Source organism: Lynx rufus, unplaced genomic scaffold (genome assembly GCF_022079265.1).
Source record: "Lynx rufus isolate CCGP_SWC_20201006 ecotype Redwood Valley unplaced genomic scaffold, mLynRuf1.p SCAF_13, whole genome shotgun sequence".
In the NCBI taxonomy this organism is placed as follows: Eukaryota; Metazoa; Chordata; class Mammalia; order Carnivora; family Felidae; genus Lynx; species Lynx rufus.
The window spans coordinates 28,844,882-28,857,128 of record NW_025814827.1 but is presented as its reverse complement, the minus strand read 5'-3'; positions in this window follow the sequence as shown (position 1 = coordinate 28,857,128).

Below are 12,247 nucleotides of genomic sequence, written 5' to 3'. Positions count from 1 at the left end.
ACACACACACACACACACACACAGAGTTTCAATTCCTGAAGCTAAAATTCTCATTCTATATAGTCAAGTTTCCTATGTTTTCTGATTCTATCTAGATCTAAGAGGCTTTTTACATATGAAAATACACCTCTGTTTGAGAAATGCCCAAGTCCTCCTAGACAGACCATCTTGAAAACAAGTCAATTTGCATAACCATCTTTATACTGTTGAGGCCTATTTGTATCTGGAGTAATTTCAAACTGTGCAAATATACTGACACGCAGTATACTAAGTAACTAAAATTAGTTAAAGACACTAAAGTAATCACCTAAAAAGCCCTTGGAAGTGTTAGTTGAGCAGGAAATTCCAACACGTGCAGGGAAATTCAGGGGCAAGGGGCTTCTTATGGAAGATGAAGAGAGGCTAACAATTTGTTAGCTTGGCAATAAACACATCCATCAGTGCAAGGAAAGCAAGGGTAACTTTTACCTGATTATCCCAATTTTATGATGGGGCTATTTCATCAAAGGAATTTAGCCAATGGGGACAAACCCACATGAGTACAGGTGTACCTGGGGCAGCACAATATGCCTAAAAGTATAAAGGCAGAATGAAATTTGAAACACAACTAGAAGGAAAGAGAATGGTGTTTTAAGTGAATAGTCAGGGATGAAAGCTGTTTTTATTTATTTATTTTTTTAATGTTTGTTTATTTTTGAAAGAGAGAGAGAGAGGGGAAGAGAGAGAGGGAGACACACACACAGAATCTGAAGCAGGCTCTAGGCTCTGAGCTGTCAACACAGAGCCCGACACAGGGCTCAAACTCAGGACCCTCGAGATCATGACCTAAGCCAAAGTCTGACACTTAACTGACTGAGCCACCTAGGCACCCCTGAAAGCTGGTTTTCAAGTGAAAAGATACCTCTCTCTGATCTTTCTAGGTTAGTATCACTTTAGTTGAATAAAAACAGACTGGAAGGGGTAGTACATATGCCGAAAAATATTCACTCCTCACAGGATGTATTAAAAATGTGGAGATTTCTCTATCTCCTCTCCTCCTTCATAAGAATTGAGAGACCCAATGGACTTGCAGCTTTCTTAGTAAAGGGAACATAGAGGAAGTTACTTTGAGCTGAGTGGAGGAGGAGGAAATAAGGCAAAATGCCAGAGTGTCAGCGACTGTGGCTTTGTGGCCACAAATGTGGAAAGCCCATTGTTATATTTGAAGCATTTAAAGGGGTACCTGGGTGGCTCAGTCAGTTAAGCGTTCAACTTCAGCTCAGGTCATGATATCACAGTTCATGGGTTCAAGTCTTGTGTCCCACTCTGTGCTGACAGCTCTGAGCCTGGAGCCTGCTTCGGATTCTGTGTCTCCCTCTCTCTCTGCCTCTACCCTGCTCACGGGGGCTATCTCTCAAAAATAAATAAACATTAAAAATATCACCAATTATAGTATTTAGATACTATATGTGTATATGTGTATGTGTATTTAGATACTATATATGTGTATATATATATATATATTATATACATTCAGAGTAATCATAAGTGTTACTTGTATGCATACTTATGTATATGGGATGCTATAGTAATTTCAGTTTTATAATACTAAATATTATCTATATACTATATATATGTAAATTATTGAGTGTCTAGCATATGCTAGTTTATTAATGTTATCTAAAGAACTTAAAGCAACTCTGAAAGGTAGATATTTTCGTTTCAGTGATATAGCGATTGTACCTCAGGGTGCTGTGACTTAATCAAGCCAGCTCAAAGTGGCAGAGTCCCGGGGCAGTGTCACTAGTCTGCAATCTCTCTGACTAAAACAAACAAACAAAAACCATGCAGTTTGTACAACAGTGAATCATCCAGAAGAGTTTAAATAGTGTAAAATTTATGTATACATAAATATTATGTATACCAGACTATTTTGTGATTCTTACTGCTTGATATTTTAGGTTTCATTATCCTTATGTGGATCAAAATATTATTGGTTTATAAATTGTCTTTTATTTGTTGACTGAAACTATGCATTCTCTAATTAATGTTTTCTTTGTGAACCTAGTTCGTGCAAATGCTGGAGTCACCAGGGTGCTCTATTTCCACCACCAAACCTCCTGGCTCCTACCCGCACCTGTTGTTGACGGCAACAGCCAAGGGGTCAGGTATTGTTTTCATTTTGGCTTCTGAAACTTTACCTAACAAGAAGCACAAAAAATGGCCAAAACAATAATAAACAATGCAGTCATTGGCCCTTGTGGTAAGCAGTGCTGAATCTTAACGACTGGGTTGAAGGCCAGAGTGTCTTGCCTGGGGACAGGTATGATGCTGGCTCAGCAGTCTCTGGCTGGCTCTGGAAGTAACCGTCAGTGAATCAGGAACCAGATAGGTGATAGAAAGGGCTGTAAAAAGGAGGGCCAGCATCAGGGAAAGAAAGCTCGGGGAAGCAGAGAAGTGAAGGAGAGCAAAGACTTTGGGGAGAATAACACACTGTGTGGTAGGACCCAAGAGATAACCTTGTTCTGTGTGCAAACTGTCACGGACATACCACAGCTCCCGTGCATCCTCAAACTGGCAGGACAGTGACACGCACCTCTGAATACACTGCATGTTTTCCGAGCCTGATTTTCCTCATCTTCGTCAAATTATTTTGTGAGTAGGGACACACCCTTTATATACATACCTATGGCATGAATATATGCTACAGACTCTAAAATTGAATAATTCATCATTTTTAGGATTGGTATCATTAATTCTAATGTTTGTCTTTGATAGAACAAACATCCTTCATCTTCATTATACTGAAGTTCTCCCAACCTCTCTCAGAAACACATATCCATTTATGTTTTCAATTTACTTTGTGCTATTTTTCAAAAAGTCAGGTCAAGACCTAATTTCTAAAGCAATCTTAACAGTGCTTTATTGTTCACCAGTGACTTATATGATTAAGGAATCTATCAGGATTTTTTTTGTTGTTGTTCTTTCTATAGCATCTCCTTTGCCAATATCTCATTCTCTGTGGTTTGCAGTTCAGCATCTTGAATAAAAAATCATATAACAAATGGGTGTTATACTTTAGAAAATGGCAGCTCCATTTCAACAGCTACATAATTTCTTAGAATTTGTGCTTTCTTATTGTGAACTTCAATCATCTAAGTATAAAAAGGCATTCAAATTCAAACACTTAAATATAACATCTACCTGAGATTAATAAGGCACTATTAATCTTTCAGCCCTAAGACTGGTACCCAAACATTTATTTTTAAAAAGAAAGTCCAAACAATTCATCAAAAAATAAATGGGACTGAAAGGTTGATACTCGAATTATTAGATTACTGAATAAGCCACTTTGTGGGAACATTATGGAAGGTACGAAGAGGTGAGGAAAGAAGACAGAGTGTGACACAGCCACAGATCCCATCTACTTTTAGATTGCCAGTAAAGAGCAAATCAGTTCAAGGCATATAAAGTAAAAATCTTTTCAAATCCTCAATTTACTGGTTGCACACATGCCTTGTGGCAGGTTTAGATAGGAAAACAGGCACTTAAAGGGGCAGTGAATGAACAGCGGAAATGGACTTCTTATTAAATGAAATGGCATTCATTTAGCATGAATGCTAATGGCACTAGGGCATGTGGAATCTGGAATGACTGCAATATGTCTCTTGTTAGATCTTATGTGCTAAAGTAACACTGATGTGGAAAACATGAGAGTATTCTCACAGTGGAATAGATAACCCCCATGATGTGTGGCTTGAAATGAACTGACTGTAAGACCTAACGATATATTAATATTTTCCTCAATTTCAGATATTGTCTTAAACCATATCATATAATAAGCCTAAACTGAGTAATATCTAAAAATTAATAGGTTAAATTTGCTGTAAATTAGGAGAAGGCTACCATACCGTAAGCTGTTCCATATGTGCTCAGAATTGGCCTTCATGAAGATAATATATTAGTTGAAATGATTCTATTATGTTCCTATGGAAAAGAAATATAGACTGTTGACATAGAAAAAGACTGAGCGATACATACATATACCATCCAATAGAATTTTTATCATGCCTTTTAGAATATGTTGTTCTAAGTGAAATACATAAGATAGAATGGTCTCTCTCTGTCTCTGTCTCTCTCTCTCTCTCTCTTTTAAAGAGACAGGGATAGTGTGAGTCGGGAGAGGGGCAGAGAGAGAGAGGGAGACAGAATCCCAACAGGCTCCACATTGTCATTGTGGAGCCCGACATAAGGCTTGAAGACATGAACCCCAAGATCATGACCTGAGCCACACTAAGAGCCGGATGCTTAACCAACTGAGCCACCTAGGCACCCCGATATAAAATGGTCTTAAATGACTAACACTCAACTAATATTAAATGAAATAAGCAGACAGGTATTTAGTATTAATAATAGTATAAATCCTATAATTTATATTGAAATATTCTTTTGGGAAATGTCTATTAAATTTGTTTGTTTTTCATTCATTCATTTATTCATGCATTAATTTCTTTCAACTGTTTAAATCTTTCTAGCAGCTTATAAGACTGTTATAAATTATTTTTTAATGTTTGTTTATTTTGAGAGAGAGAGAGATAGAGCATAAGCAGGGGAGGGGAGGAGAGACAGGGAGAGAGAGAGAGAGAGAGAGAGAGAGAGAGAATCCCAAGCAGGCTCTGCACTGTCAGTGAAGAGCCTGATGTGGGCCTTCAACCCATGAACTGGGAGATCATGACCTGAGCTGAAATCAGGAGTTGGACACTTAACCAACTGAGCCACCCAGGTGCCCCAAGACTGTTGTAAATTATAATTTGGAAAAGTATAATTAATTGCCCCAAGAAAGACAAGGAATACACACACACACACACACACACACGTACATATATGTATGTATATACATACGTGTATATATAAACATACATATGTGTGTATATAGATATATACATATATGTGTGTATATACATATATACGTATATGTGTATAAAACATGGAGAAAAATACTTTCTTAAATTAATTTTTAACAAGTGACAGACTTTTCAAGTGGCTAGAGCAAAAGAAATGACTGATTATATAATTTTATTCTTAATAAGGAAAAAGTTATATCAGTTTTTGAGGAGAAACTTCTTTTCCCTTGGATTTTGGTAATTCATTTGGTCTGAACTATGTATTTTTTGAGTGCATCTTCTCAAATAATCACTGGGTCATGTATTGTAAATGTCATTAGCTATATCAACATGGTGAATGTAATACCAATTGATATAGCATGCATATATATTTATATTTGATTTGATTTCTGTGTGTTCCACCATAGTCCTGGCCTTGTAGCCACTCTTCCCTAGTGACCCTTGTCTTGTCACTCATCTTTAGAGCAAGATATCAATTACTCATCCAAACACTGTCTCCCTTCCCCTAACTCTGCCTAAAAAAAAAAAAAAAATTGTTCTTTAGACACAGGTTATATCACAATACATGAAATGCATGCTAACTTTTCAAATGATAAAACGACATCAGAGAACTTTGAAATCTCTTCCCAGATATAAAAAGGTGCTTTTAGGGGCACCTGGGTGGCTCAGTTGGTTAAGTGTTCGACTTCAGCTCAGGTCATGATCTCTCAGTTCATGAGTTCAAATTCCTCATCGGGCTCTGTGCTGACAGTTCAGAGCCTGGAGCCTGCTTCGGATTCTGTGTCTCCCCCTCTCTTTCTGCCCCTTCCTTGCTCCCTCTTTCTCTCTCTCTCAAAAATAAATAAACATTAAAATTTTTAAAAAGGTGCCTTTACTATATAATTAAACTAAACACAATTTTACATTATTAATAGGTTCCTAGAGGAAAAGAAGTATGCTGATGGTAGAGAGTAGCTTTAGGTCAGCTGCAGGGTAGTTAGGAAGGAAAGCTGGATGTGAGGTGGAGGGACAAGGAGATGCAGGAACCCATGAGGACAAACTGGAACCCATGTTTTTCTTCACTTCCAGCCTCAGTCATGTTGGTGACCGATGGGAGAAGCTAGTATATCTTGACACAGTGTTAGACATGTGTCTAGACCAGGACTTGGAGAAACTGAGGACAAAGATCTGGGAGGAGATTGAGGAGTTGTGTTATGTGCTGCCCAGGTCAACAAAATGAGCCAGTAGGTCACTGAAAGTATACAAGGGATAGCGCTTAGCGTTCTGCGCTAGCCTTCAGAACACAGAAATTACTACTTCTTCACTTCTTGCCAAATCCCATATAGATTTTTACACGAGGTAGGTAGCCAAACCTAACCCAGAATTATACAAGGAAGAAAAATCTGGGAAACCTAGTTCCAGTTTAGGCACACTGATACAGCCCAAAGCCACCACAGTCTACTCTTTGTCAAATTGGCATCCATACACACCTTTTATTCATATTTAACTTCTTTAGTAGCCGTCTTCCAAAATAAGATACAAGTCCCTCTATATGTGCTAAGGGAATGTTCATTCCTCTTATAGCTGAGCATACTTACATTTAATTACTGAGAAACAAGCGTAACTACCTCTAACTTATTTTAAGGAAAATGGAAAAAGGTAAGAAAAACGGTGACTATATCCACACCTTTCTCTTTCTTCATATTAAAATAAAGAAGATCTTAATAATTATTACAGTTCTTATTTCTGTCACTGGTCACATGGTCATAGCTGGTATTTAAACTGGCTTCTTCCACTATCTATTCAGTATTCCTTTTGTTTGCAGCTGATAGTGATTCCTTTCTTGGTGGGATGACCCAAGACTTAATTCCAGAATGGTATGAGCCAGTAGCAGTCCAACTTTTATTGGCTTGTGGTTTTACATTAACTTTTATCACAAGACATGGAATTATTAATACACTCCTCAGGGTATCGTGTGTATTCCAAGCATAAGCACTCATATTCTCATGGTGGAATAGCAGCTCAATTTGCCCCTTGAAAGTCAAGATCAATCATTCCACCAACAACGTAATTTGAAAGTGGCCTGGTGACAGTATCAACTTCCAAGGTTTAAAGGAACTATGGCTGCATTCTCTGGCAGGAGCATTCTTCCATTTGAAACTAAGCCCTCTGGACTAGCAGACCCAAAGTTGTGGGTTAGGGCTGAAAATATTTTGTTAGCTCATCAATGGGGGTAATGAAAGGCTACTTCATCTCCATCTTCAAATCACAGAGATATAATAAGATATAATTCTACATGTTTATATCTAAGATATAAGTATTTATTTTTGTTTATTTAACTTTATAGAGGTACAGTTTATATATAATAAAATGCATACATTTTAACGGTATCTTTTGATGAGTTTTCACAAATTTACATACTGTGTATCACTCCTACAATCAAGATAAAGAACATTTTCCATCATGTTTCATTTCCTGAAGAGTTCTCTATGTCTGTTGCTGGCAATTTCCCCACTCCCTGGCCCCAGCCAACCACTGATCTATTTAATGTCAATACAGATTATTTTTATGTTTTCCATAATTTTATAAACATGGATCATAGAGTATTTACTCTTTGGCATCTGTACTTTTTCACTCAGGATTTTTTTTTTTCAGTTTTAAGATTCATCTGGTTTTTTTGTTTGTTTGTTTATTTGTTTTTTACATATCAGAAATGTATTCTTTTGAGTATTATTCTGTTGTGTAAATATATCACAACTTGTTTATCTATCCCTTGTTTTATTGACATTTATGTAGTTTCCAAGTTTTGGCTATTATAAAAAAAGTTGCTATGAATATTCTTGTATGTGTCTTTGTGTGGACATGTTTGTATTTTTCTTCAGTAAATACATAAGAAGAGACTTTCTGGATCATATTGTAAGTGTACATTTGATTTTATAAGAATTACCAAGCTTTTTAAGAATTGGTTTATTTATTTTCTCTTTTTTCCCTATTTTTCTTTTCTGTTTCAAGTTCATTTATTTATTCCAAGAGACAGAGACAGAAGGGGGCTGGCAGAGAGAGAGGGAGAGAGAGAATCCCAAGCAGGCTCCATGCCGTCAGCACAGAGCGTCACTCAGGGCTCGATCTCACAAACCATGAGATCATGACCTGAGCTGAAATCAAAAGTTTGATGCTTAAAGGACTGAGCCACCCAGAAGCCCCAAGAAGTGGTTTATTATTTTACATTCCTTTCAAAATGACATGAGTATTCTAGTTGTTCCATATCTTTATCAACGCTTAGAATTGTCAGTCTTTTTAGTATTATTCATTTTCTTAGGTTGACATTGGTGTTTCATTGTGGTTTCAGTTTGCATTTCCATTATCACCAATGATAATAAGCATTTTCCTGTGCTTATTGGCCATCTGAATATCTTCTTTCATGAAGGTTCTGTTCTGTTCAAATATTTTTATCCATTTTTAATTTTTTGTTTTCTTAAGTTGAAAGAATTCTTTACATATTCTGGATATCAGTTCACTCATTATTTTATATATAAATGTATATATTTATAAATAAATATATTTTATAAATAAGTATATATGTATTTTATATATATGCAGTTTTATGTTACATGTAAGATCTCATAATCTCCATTCTTTGGCTTGTGTTTCTGTTACTTAGCCATCATATTCAAAGAACAGAAGTTTTTGGGGCGCCTGGGTGGCGCAGTCGGTTGAGCGTCCGACTTCAGCCAGGTCACGATCTTGTGGTCCGTGGGTTCGAGCCCCGCGTCGGGCTCTGGGCTGATGGCTCAGAGCCTGGAGCCTGTTTCTGATTCTGTGTCTCCCTCTCTCTCTGCCCCTCCCCCGTTCATGCTCTGTCTCTCTCTGTCCCAAAAATAAATAAAAAAACGTTGAAAAAAAATAAAAAAAACATGTTCAAAGAACAGAAGTTTTTAATTTTGGTGACATTGATTTTATCAGATTTATGGTTCATGATTTTTGAGTGTTACCTAAATACTCTGCCTATTTTGATACACAGATTTTCCCCTATAATTTCTTCTATGAGAGAGTTTTAGTTTCACATTTAGTTCTATTTTTAGATACTTTTTGTTTATGTTGTGAGGTAAGGGTTGATGTTCTTTTGTTCCAACATCAGTTATTAAAAAGGTTCTCCTTTCTTTATTTTGTCTAATATTAATGTATCCACCTCAACATTCTTATCTTGACTGTACACACTTGTTTTCTTCCTTAATTTTCAACCTGTTGTGTCTTTGTATTTAAAGTGCATTTTTATACACAGACTATAATTGGTTTTGCTCTTTGAGCTACTCTGACAATATCTGTCTTTTGGTTGGAATATTTAGTCTAACAACTGAAATTTTAAACAAACATTTGTAATAGCATAAACATACAAAATACTTGGGAATAAATTTAACAAAATATGTATAAAATTTGTTCAATATGAACTATAAAACCATGCTGAGAAAAATGGAAATACTGAAATAAGTTAAAAGATATATCATGTGCATATACATGTTCAACTGAAATCATGTGTTTTGTGCACATGTTGCCTGTGCATGTATGTGCTTATGTGTGTAAAGCAAACAATTTCAAAAAGAACAATTCTCCTTGTTTCGTATAAGAAGTTTTTCCACTGTGTCACACAGCAATGAAATGTTAGATTTGAAATTTGAATCCAGTTTTGTCAGGCTTCCAAGTCCATATTATTTCCAATACGTGATATTACCTGTCTGTGTCTAATTAGCATGCTTAAATATCCTAATTCTCAAAAACTTCTTGCTTGTTGAGCAGAAAGAGAATGATGCATTGATCTTATAACCTGGATCAATTGATGTTGGCCCCATGCATTGACCTTTGCCTGGTTCCTTCCTAATACTATGTTAGCTAGATGGTGGATGGGTAAGGATCATCACAAATCTACCTTGGATTACACTTCACATTGCTTATATCAGATTTTAGAAGAGTCCCAGGAAGTCTTCCCTGGATCACTTAATAAGAAAATTAATAATTATAAAATAGGAGACATGAGAGCTTTGAAAACGTCAGGGATATATGTAACTTTACCACATTAGTTACATGTGGCACTCCCAGTCTATTTCTACATAGAGTTAGTGTAGAATGGAACATAGAGGTATCCTACCAGGCTTGTTGAATGGGTGAAGATGGCAGAAGGGATGAGAAAATGATCTCCTACTGTGAAGCTAGCCTTGGAGGGAAATAACCTAAACAATAGTGCAAGCAACATCTTTAAAAAGGAGAAAATTAGCTTCAGAAAAAAGAAGAAAGAGATCCAAGATGGGACTGAGGAGATATTTTAGGTTTGGGGAAGACTCTTATCCAGAGGCAATTTATGAACACTAGAAGGCTTGAAGAAACTTCAGATTGACACACAATAGAAATTCACATTCCTCAGGCTAAACTCTAATTCTAAAAGACAGGAGTAAAAAAAGTAGTCAAGTGGAGGGGCACCTGGGTGGCTCAGTTGGTTTCAGCTCAGGTCATGATCTTAGTGTTTGTGAGTTTGAGGCCCGTGTCAGGCTCTACTCTAACAGCGCAGAGCCTACTTGGGATCCTTTCACCTCATTACTCTCTGTCCCTTCTCTGCTTGCACTCTCTCTTTCTCTCTCTCAAAATTAACAACTTAAAAAAAGTAGTCAAGTGGAGGATATTATCATGTTTCTTATGAAAATAAAGATTATTTACTTTTCATTTATTCATTCTACAAATACTATTTGACAACCTACTAAAAACTATCTTGGCAGAATACTGAGGGTAAACAAATGATTCAGACATGGTTCCTACCCTCAAGGAATGTACTGTTTATGGAAAAAAGTGAATAAACATTTATAAAGTAAGAACTGTATCAGGTTATGCAGTGGTTTAACCACAACCCCCAAACCTAAGTGGCTTTGCAAAACACAATGTTATTTCTTTTTCATGCATTGCCTGCTGTGGGTCTGAGTGCCTCCATATGTTGGTTTATTGTTCTAGCTACTTCAATCTTCTGACAATCTCACATTAACAGGTGATTTGAGGATCATCATGACAGAGGAAGAGAGAGCTAGAGAGTGGAACAACAGAATTAAATATCCTACCAGGAAATGACACCTGTCACTTCCACTCATATTTCACTGCGCAAGTAAGGTGCATGGCTTAATTTTGTGGCAGGTAAACAGAGGAAAACAGGCATTGGTGAAAAGTGCTGACTCATACAGTATGCTATGTAGAGGCAGAGTCAAAAGACCATGGGTCACTAATCGGTAGCAGAAGGGAGAGTGGCCACTGCTTCCACTTTCTTCTAGTTTTGGCATGGAAAAATAAGTTAAGTCCTGAGAGACAAAGTAAAAGTAAAAGAGAGAAAATCATTAAAATAAGAGTCTTCCTGTACACTCAAATTTCTAACACAGATAATAAAAAAATGAATTTTGCACCCACTTTTAGAAAGTCCTATGAGAAATGCAAAATAAATAGAAGACATGATTCTGGCTCTTAAAGATCATACGATGCAATAGGAAGCTGAGGCAAAGCTAAAGAAAGGCAGTAAAAACTGATCAATCTGATAACCTCTGAACTGGAACTCTTTATTACTCCCCTACATATATAGGACAATGATAATGATAACCTTGAGACTCTGCAAAACCCTAAAGTGCTTTCAGAATCATTAAAGGAAGATTAAAGTATTTGCAGAATAGTTTAGGTTTGAGGCTATTAGTGAATTTTACTACTAGACAATTGGCCATTCAGGCACCATATATATTACATATCTCTGGTAACTTGAAGCTGTGATGAACTAGAGTATCCCATTCTCTGATCTTTTATAAGCAAAATTAGAGAAACAGATAAACATTTGTTTCTAGCAACATCTGCACAGAATTACTTATGCATATCGAGCAATCATGGTGATTTATAATGGGAATGAGATGTAAGTGGGTTAAGTAGGAATCTATATAAAAAAGCTGTCTGAAGAAGATGAGTATGTTTTGCAGCAGAGGTGAGAGGTAGTTTGATGCATAGGGAGATAAAGGTGGGGAAGCCTCTTGGAGAAAGAAATGAGGTAATTTAGAAACAGATGTGTGAGCTAGGTCATATTAATTGTGTTTTGTGGCTAGAGTGGAGTATATAATGCAAAGTAGCAGGGAGAAGAATGTTCTAGTAATCAGTAGAATCTTAAAGCCTATGACCAGGAATTTTTGTATGGTCAAAATGCAACTTTAAATCCATTCGGGTTCTCAAAAGGCAGGCTTGGAGATTCAGTTCCTGGATTTGTTTGTAAGGTAGGTTGGATAAGGAGAAGCTATTAAAGTGGTTGGTACAGACATGGATGCCTTGGAATTGCCATAATAGAAGTTGAAATACTAAAAACTATAGGGAAGAATCGACAG